Consider the following 10003-nt stretch of genomic DNA (forward strand, 5'->3'; position numbering starts at 1 on the left):
CATCTCATTAGAACATATGTCGCTAGGGGTCCCAAGACCCCTAGGGACATATTCTAATCATTTATATGGGTCAAAAGGGGTCATAGGTTATTCGACATATTTCATGACAACATGTCTCTAAGGGTCCCAAGAACCCTAGGGACATATTATAATCATTTATATGGGTTGAAAGCGATCATAGGATAACCTATGATGCCTTTTGACACATTTCATGAAAACATATGTCTATAGGGTCCCATGATCCCTAGGGACATATTAGAAACATTTATATGGGTCGTTGGATTTCCTATCACCCCTTTCGACACATTTCATTACAATATATGTCTCTAGGGGTCCTACGACCCCTAGGGTCATATTATAATTATTTATATGGGTCGAAAGATGTCATAGGATAACTTGTGACACCTTTTGACACATTTCATTACAACATGTCTCTAGGGGTTCGAGGACCCCGAGTGACATATTATAATCATTTATATGGGTTGAAAGGAGTCATAAGATAGCCTTATGACCCCTTTTGACATGTTTCATGATAACATATGTCTCTAGGGGTCCCAGGTCCCCTAGGGACATATTATAATGATTTATATGGGTTGAAAGGTTATCCTATGACCCATGTCGACACATTTCATGATAACATATGTCTCTAGGGGCCCCAAGATCCCTACGACATATTTGAACCTATGACCCCTTTTGACATATTTTATTACAACATATGTCTCTAGGTATCATAGGACTCTTAGGGACATATTATAATTATTTCTATGGTTTGAAAGGGGTCATAGTATAACCTATGACCCCTTTCGACACATTTCATTACAACATATGTCTCTAGGGGTTTTAAGACCCCTAAGGACATATTATAATTATTTATATGGGTCGAAATGAGTCATAGAATAATCTTATGACCCCTTTTGACATGTTTCATGACAACATATGTCTCTAGGTGTCCCAGCACTCTTAAGAACATATTATAATCATTTATATGAGTCAAAAGGGGTCATGGGATAACATATGACCTCTTTTGACACATTTTATTACAACATATATTTTTAGAGGAACAAGACCCTTAGGAAAAAATTATAATGATTTATATAAGTCGAAAGAGGTCATAGGAAAACCTATGACCCTTATCAACACATTTCATTACAACATAAGTCTCTAGGGGTCCTAGGACACCTAGGGACATATTATAATCGTTTATATAGGTCAAAAGGGTTTTCAACACATTTCATGACAACATGTTTCTAGGGGTCCCACGACACTAAAAAAATATTATAATCATTTATATGAGTCAAAGGGGTCATAGGATAACATATGACTACTTTCGACACATCTTATGACAATATATGTCTCTAGGGGTCCTAAGAACCCTAGGGACATATTAGAATCATTTATATGGGTAGAAAAAATTTATAGGATAACCTATGACCCCTTTCAACACATTTCATTACAACATATGTTTCTAGGGGTCCCAAGACCCCCAGGGATATATTAGAATTGTTTATATGGGTCGAAAACATATTTCATTACAACATATGTCTCTAGGGGTCATAGGACCCCTAGAGACATTATAATCATTTCTATGGTTTGAAAGGGCTCATAGTATAAGCTATGACCCCTTTAAACACATTTCATTACAACATATGTTTGTAGGGGTCTTAAGACCCCTAGGGACATATTATAATCATTTATATGGGTTGAAAGGAGTCATAGGATAACCTTATGACTCCTTTTGACATGTTTCATGAGAACATATGTCCCTAAGAACTTATTATAACAATTTATATTGGTCAAAATGGGTCATAGGATAACTTATGACCCCTTTCGATAGATTTTATAACAAGATATGTCTCTATCAGTGCTAGGACCCCTAGGGACATATTATAATCATTTATATGGGTTGAAAGTAGTCATAGGATAACCTATGACCCCTTTAGACACATTTCATTAAAAATGTCTCTAGGTATCCCAAGACTCCTAAGGACATATTATAATACTTTATATGGGTTGAAAGGGTTCATACGATAACTTATGACCCTTTTCGACACATTTCATTACAACATATGTCTTCAAGGGTCGTAGGACCCCTAGGGACATGATATAATCATTTATATGGGTTGAAATGGGCCATAGGATGTCCAATGATGTCTTTTGACATATTTTATTACAACATATGTCTCTAGGGATCCTTGGATCCCTAGGGACATATTGTAATTGTTTCTATGTGTTGAAAGGGGTCATAGGATAACCTATGACCCCTTTTGACACATTCCATTACAACATATGTCTCTAGGGGTTCTAGGATTCCTAGAGACATATGAGAATCATTTATATGGGTCAAAAGAGGTCATAGGATAACCTATGACCCCTTTCAACACATTTTATTACAACATATGTCTCTAGGGGTCCCTGGCCCCTAGGGACATATTAGAATAATTTATATGGGTTGAAATGGGTCATAGGATAACCTATGACCCCTTTCAACATATTTCATTACAAGATATGTCTCTAGGGGTCATAGGACCCCTAGCAACATATTATAATAATTTCTATAGTTTGAAAGGGGTAAAAGTATAACTTATGACCATTTTCAATACATTTCATTACAACATATGTCTCTAGGGGTCTTAAGACCCCTATGAACATATTATACTCATTTATATGGGTTGAAAGGAGTCATATGATAACCTTATGACCTCTTTTAACATGTTTGATTACAACATATATTCCTAAGGGTCCTACAACAACTAAGAACATATTATAATCATTTGTATGGGTCAAAAAGAAGTCATAAGATAACCTATGATCCCTTTCGACACATTTCATTACAACATATGTTTCTAGGGGTCGTAGGATCCCTAGGGACATGTTATAATCATTTGAATGGGTCAAAAAGGGTCATAGGAAAACCTATGACCTCTTTGGACACATTTCATTACAACATATGTCTCTAGAGGGCTTACAACCCCTAGGGACATATTATAATCATTTATATGAGTCAAAAGGGGTCATAGGATAACCTATTAACCCCTTTTGACTCATATCATGATAGGATATGTCTCTAGGTGTCCCAAGAGCTTAGGAACATATTATAATAATTTATATGGGTTGAAAGGGGTCATAGGTTTGACAAATCTCATGAAAACACGTCTCTATGGGTCTCGGGATTCGTAGGGACATATTAGAATAATTTATATAAGTCAAAAGGGGTCATAGGATAACCCCTTTCGACACATTTCATGACAACATATGTCTCTAGGTGTCCTAGGACCCCTAGGGATAAAACGGGTCATAGGATAACCTATGACCCATTTCAACATATTTCATTACAACATATGTCTCTAGTGGTGATAGGACCCCTATGGACATATTATAATCATTTCTATAGTTCAAAAGGGGTCATAGTATAACCTATGATCCCTTTTGACACATTTCATTACAACATGTTTGTAGGGGTCTTAAGACCCTTAGGGACATATTATAATCATTTATGTGGGTCAAAAGGAGTAATACGATAATTTTATGACCCTTTCAACATGTTTTATGATAACATATGTCCCTAGGGTTCTTACGACTCTTAAGAACATATTACAATCATTTATATGGGTCGAAAGGGATCATGGGATAATATATGACCCCTTTTGACACATTTCATTAAAACATATGTTTCTAGGGGTCCTAGGACCCCTAGGGACATATTATAATTATTTATATGGGTCGAAAGGGGTCATAGAAAAAGCTATGATCTCTTTCGACACATTTCATTACAACATATGTCTTTAGGGTCCTAGGACCCCCAAAAAATTTTTATAATCATTTATATGGGTCAAAATGGGTCATAGTTTGGACACATTTCATGACAAAATATGTCTTTAAGGGTCCCAAGACCATAGAAACATATTATAATCATTTATATGGGTAGAAAGGGGTCATAGAAAAACTTATGATCCCTTTCGACACATTTCATTACAACATATGTCTTTAGGGTCCTAGGTCCCCTAGGAAAATATTATAATCATTTATATGAGTCAAAAGGGGTCCTAGTTTTGACACATTTCATGACAACATATGTCTTTAGGGGTCTCAAGATTGTAGGAACATATTATAATCATTTATATGGGTTGAAAGGGGTCATAAGATAACCTATGACGCCTTTTGACACATCTCATGACAATATATGTCTCTATAGGTGCCAAGACCCCTAAGGACATATTATAATTTTTTATATGGGTCGAAAGGGGTCATAAGATAACATATGACCCCTTTTGACACATTTCATTACAACATATGTCTCTAGGGGTCTCAAGACCAAAAATGACATATTATAATCATTTATATGGGTTGAAATGGGTCATAGGATAACCTTTGACCCCTTTCAACACATTTCATTACAACATATATCTCCAGAGCTCGTAGAACTACTAGAGACATATTATAATCATTTATATGGGTCAAAATGGGCCATAGGATGTCCTATGACCCCTTTTGACACATTTCATTACAACATATGTCTCTAAGTGTCCTAGGACCCCTAGGGACATATTATAATCATTTATATGTGTCAAAAGAAGTCATAGCATAACCTTATTAATGCAGAGTCAACACTTTGGAAGCACCTAACAAATCTAAGCACCTTGGAGGTATCAAGCAAAATCAAGTTGCTTATCCAAATTTATCTAACACCATAGGGTTATTCAATGTTTGACTCACATAAAAAGGAACTATACTATTATTTACCACTGTCCAATAGGTTTCACAACCCAATACTTCACACCAAGCTGAATCCCAACTTCTTCTCCCTTGTACCAATCAAGACTCCCTACACACCCAACTTAAAACAAAGTGGTTTCAAACACCTCCAACCTTCTAAAATCAGCAAGGGCCTAAGAAACATCCAACACAATGCAAACTATACCAAACAGTGGTCAAATTTATGAGCAGATTGATTGTTATCAGCACCAAATAAGAATGTAACATTTAGCCTTGTTTCACACAAAGTAACAAAAGAGGGATTTTGAAACTTCATGACTCCCAAACACCAGAGAAGGATTAAGACATCTCCATAATGATCAAAACAAGGGATACCACTGATTAGAACCTCTGCAAATAGCAAATAATGAAAATTGGTACCACAGACCTAGTAGGCAGTTAGGTCTCTCAACACTGTTTTTCACCACCAACTTAAATTTGTTACAAAGGACTTGGAAATCTAAGACCAGTTTCAAATACCCTTTTCAAATTGCTAAAAGAATTCAAAGTTCAAAAACCTAACTCCACTCCAGCATGCCTCAACCTCAACCATGCACTCAGGCCTAATAAGCAATTTTAGGCTTGGTCTACAAGGAAATGGCCAAAATATGGGTTCATGGATCAAAACTCCAACTTCAGAGTGTCCTCGTAGCCCAACTAAAGATGCTTTGTCTTCACACCAAGTCCCAACTTTCCTCCTTCATTGCAATTTATCAAATTGCAACAAGGTCTAATACATGGGAATTATTAGACCTAGGGCTTGCTCCTAAAAATATCTGCTGCAACCTCCTTCTTCTAGGCCTTTGGAATATGAAAGTACATTGCCCTAGCTTACCCCATACAAATTTGGAAGAATTTCCAATGGTGGGAGTTCAAACTAGGTCCATTTCTTTGGCTAAACCCTTGTTTTGAGGGTTTCAAAGGGCAATGACAGAAAAAAATGTGTAACTTTAAAATGGAGATTGATCTCCCCTTCAAACCAACACCAAAATTCTTTAAAATACAACCTCCAACTGATCAATGCAAAACAACAACCTTACAACCAATAAAATTCATATAGTATGAAAAAACAAGATGAAAATGTTGTAACATCAGGTTCTCTATTATATTTTAGAAGAAAAATACATTTGAAACTTCTCCTCTCTCTCATTAGAGTGCATAGGGCCTATAAAGGCATTTTCAAACAGTTTTAACCGACCAATGACAATTTAATGGTTATTTGCAAAAAGTTGCTAATTTGTTGCAAAAATTGCTAATGCAATTTTGCAATTTTTTGCGCTTTTTGGAATTTCACTAACCTCCAACCTAAATGAGTTCTAACCATTCCAAGTGATTATTCTAAGACTCAAAACTACTAAACCAAGCTAGAAAACAAAATCTAAATCAAATTCCACCTTTGGACCAATCGATGCCCAGGTTCATATTGTCACCTTGGGGTCTTGTGTCCATCACAAATGATGGATGGCCTTGAGAAGATTTTTGTCAATCCTAAGGCCTTATTACATTGCATAAAACAAACTAACTAATTAGGTGCTCTGCACCACTTATGACCCCTTTCAATATGTTTCATTACAACATATGTCCCTAGGGGTCCTAAGACTCCTAAGAACATATTATAATCATTTATATGTGTTGAAAGGGGTCATAGGAAAACCTATGACCCCTTTTAACACATTTTATTACAACATATTTCTCCAGAGGTCCTAGGACCTCTAGTCATAGAATAACCTATGACCCCTTTTTATACATTTCATGATAACATATGTCTCTAGGGGTTCCAACACCCAAGGAATATATTATAATCATTTATATGGGTCAAAGGGGTCATAGGATAATCAATGACCCCCTTCGACACATCTCATGACAACATATGTCTCTAAGGGTCCTAAGATCCCTACAAAAATATTATAATCATTTATATGGGTCAAAAGGGGTGATAGGATAACCTATGACCCCTTTTGACATATTTCATTATAACATATGTCTCTAGGGGTCCAAGGACCCTTAAGAACATATTATAATCTTTTATATGGATTGTAAGGGGGCATAGGATAACCTATGAACCCTTTCGACACATTTCATTACAACATATGTCTCTAGAAGTCTTAGGACCCCTAGGGACATATTCTAATCATTTATATTGGTCGAAAGGGGTCACAAGATAATCTATGATCCCTTTCGACATATTTCGTTATAACATGTCTCTAGGGGTCCTAGGACCCCTAAGTATATATTATAATCATTTATATGGGTCAAAAGGTGTCATAAGATATCCTATGACTACTTTCGACACATTTCATGACAACATATGCCTCTAAGTGTCTTATGACTCCTAGGGACATATTATAATTGTTTATATGGGTCAAAAAGGGTAGGACCACATATGTTCCTAGGGGTACATACATTATGTGTTTGAATGGGTTGAATGGGATTATAAAACTCTCTATGACCCCGTCTAACTCATTAAATAATAAAATACATTCTTAGGGGTCCTAGGAATATATATTATTTGTACAAATGAGTCAAAAGGGGTAATAGATTATCTTTTGACCCCTAAGCACACTTAATGTCATCGAATGGGTCATAAAGGGTTATAGGATATTTTAAGGCCAATTTGACTCATTAGATCACATCATTTATGTGGTTAGGGGTCCTAGGAACCATAAGCACACATATTGTGATTGAATGGGTTAAAGAGTGTCAAAAGGTACCCTATGACCCCTTTTGATCCTTTGGAACCATTATATGTATGCTTAAGAGACCTAAAGCCTTTAAAAAACATATTAAGTATCCTAAAAAGGGTCATACTATTATAAAGGAATTTTTAAAAATTAATTAATTTTTTTAAAAATTTAAAAGAAAATGTAAAAAAACAAAAAAAAGGGTATCCGATTTGAGAATGTGTATCCAACTTGGGAATGGATACTCGATTTGGTAATGGGTACCTGATCAGGCTTGGTTTTGCTTTGGATGCCAACCCTCCATGGTCAATGGCAAAAATGTCTCAAAAACATGTTTTTGGTGTGTTTTTGTGTATTTCTGACTTAATGATGTAGCTGACGACTTTTTTTAATCCAAATTAGATGAAACAAAAAGGGTTTCTTGAGAATTTTCTTAGCTTTCCATTGATATAAAGTCTGTCAAATTATGAGTTAAGTAAGTAATTATTACTTATTTTCTAATGGAGTTAACTAAAAAGTGTTGATTGACATACTAATTGAAAAATAGCTATAACTTTCAAATCGTATAAGATTTTTGAAATCCAAAAGATGCGTCACATTCTATGCTTTGACTAGTATAGGAAAAAAAGAAAAAAATAATTTTTAATTTTTTTGAACTAGTTAAGGTGGTCAGACATGGTAGTTTTTCAATTTTGGAAACAATAAAGTAGATAATTCATAATTAATTATTTATTTAGAATAATTTTTTTCAAAAATATGCGTCACATCAAGGCATGAGTTTACTTTTTATATCTATAATTATATTAAAAAATATTATCATTTGATTTTGATTAAGGTGGTCAGACATACACCTACTTTTTATTTTTGCCTTGAAATTTGTGTAGTACTATATTAAAATCCAAACGCTTGACCAATCAAATAATTTTTTTCTCCAGATAAAGCTTAGTATTTTAGAAACTTGATTCAATTTCCTACAAGTTATTTTCTTACAACTTTTTGATATAAAGTCCAAAACCACTTTAAAATTATGTGTCACGTTGACATAACCCTGATTTGTTGGTTTTTTTACTGCCACTTAAAGCCATAGTTTGGTTGACCATGATACTGCAAATAGCGATATGGAATTTTTGAGATCTTACAGAGGAGGTGAATTTACATCAAATGAGTTTGAGATGTTTTCTAATGACAGAGGAATCAAAAGACAAACATCTTCTCTTAGAACCCCTCCACAAAATGGAATTGCTAAAAGGAGGAACAAATCTATAATGGACTGTGTTAGGACACTCATGATGGAGAAGAATGTTTCTTTGAAATACTGGAGAGAAGCAATAAGTACAACTATCTATACCTTGAACCATGTACAAGTCAAGAAAGGTACTCATTCAACACTTTTTAAACCATGGTATGAATACTCACCCAATGTAAAATATTTTAAGGTATTTGGAAGCAAGTGTTATATTCTAAAAGATTTTAGGAATGATAAACTAGATGAAAAAAGTGAAGAAGGTATACTTATTGGTTATTCAACATGAAGTAAAGCTTATAAGTGTTTAAATTCTAACACTAAAAAAGTTATAGAAAGTGCAAATAAGAAATTTGATGAATATATAGAAGTATATGAGGTTGAACCTATGAAGGAACCAGAAGTATATAAATCATTTGTATACTTTTATGAAGGGATGTCTACTGATGAAGATGTTGTAAATCAAGTTGAAAACTAAAAATAAGTTTTAGTAACTACTAAGTCATATACTATGTATGTCGAGTTGCATTCAGGAACTGAGTTGCATACAGGAACTGAGTTACATTCATATGCTAAGCTATAGAATGAAGTTGAGGCATATTCTTATTATAAGATTAGTGTACATGAAAGAGATGCTGAACTACTTGCTAGAGAGGTACACAATGATTTAGAAGTTAAGAGACCAAATGAAGAAGCTAGAGCTGAACCAAGATTGTCTAAGTATGTCAAGAGACATCATCCTACTACACAAAATATTGGAGATAAAGAGGATAGACCAATGACAAGGAATAAGTTGAGAAATGATAATGTTTGTTGAGCATGCAAGAACCCAAATTAGTGAAAGATGCCTTAGAATATGTGGACTTGAGTAAACCCATTGAATTAGAGATTGAATAAATTAAGAAAAATAAGACACAGATTCTAGTTCCTTGACCAAAAGAAAAAAATGTGATTAGTACCAAGTGGGTATATAGAAACAAGTTAGATGAAAATGGTAAAGTCACAAGGAACAAGACAAGATTTTTATGTAAAGGATATGCACAGGAAGAAGAGGTTGACTATGGAGAAACATTTGCCCATGTTCCAAGACTGGAAGGAGTAAGAATTTTTCTTGCTTACTCTGCATACAAAGGTTTTAAGGTTTATCAAATGGATGTTTAGTCTGCATTTTTTAATGGTATATTAGAGAAAGAGGTATATATAGAAAAGCTAGAAGGATTTGATAATGCTAACAAAAAAAACATGGTATTTAGACTACACAAAGATCTATATGGTTTGAAGTAAGAACCAAGAGCATGGTATGAAAGGCTTCATAATTGTCTTGTGA

The sequence above is a fragment of the Cupressus sempervirens genome, chromosome 4, assembly GCF_028749045.1.
Source record: "Cupressus sempervirens isolate cs-2001-9-10 chromosome 4, ASM2874904v1, whole genome shotgun sequence".
NCBI classification, from domain to species: Eukaryota; Viridiplantae; Streptophyta; class Pinopsida; order Cupressales; family Cupressaceae; genus Cupressus; species Cupressus sempervirens.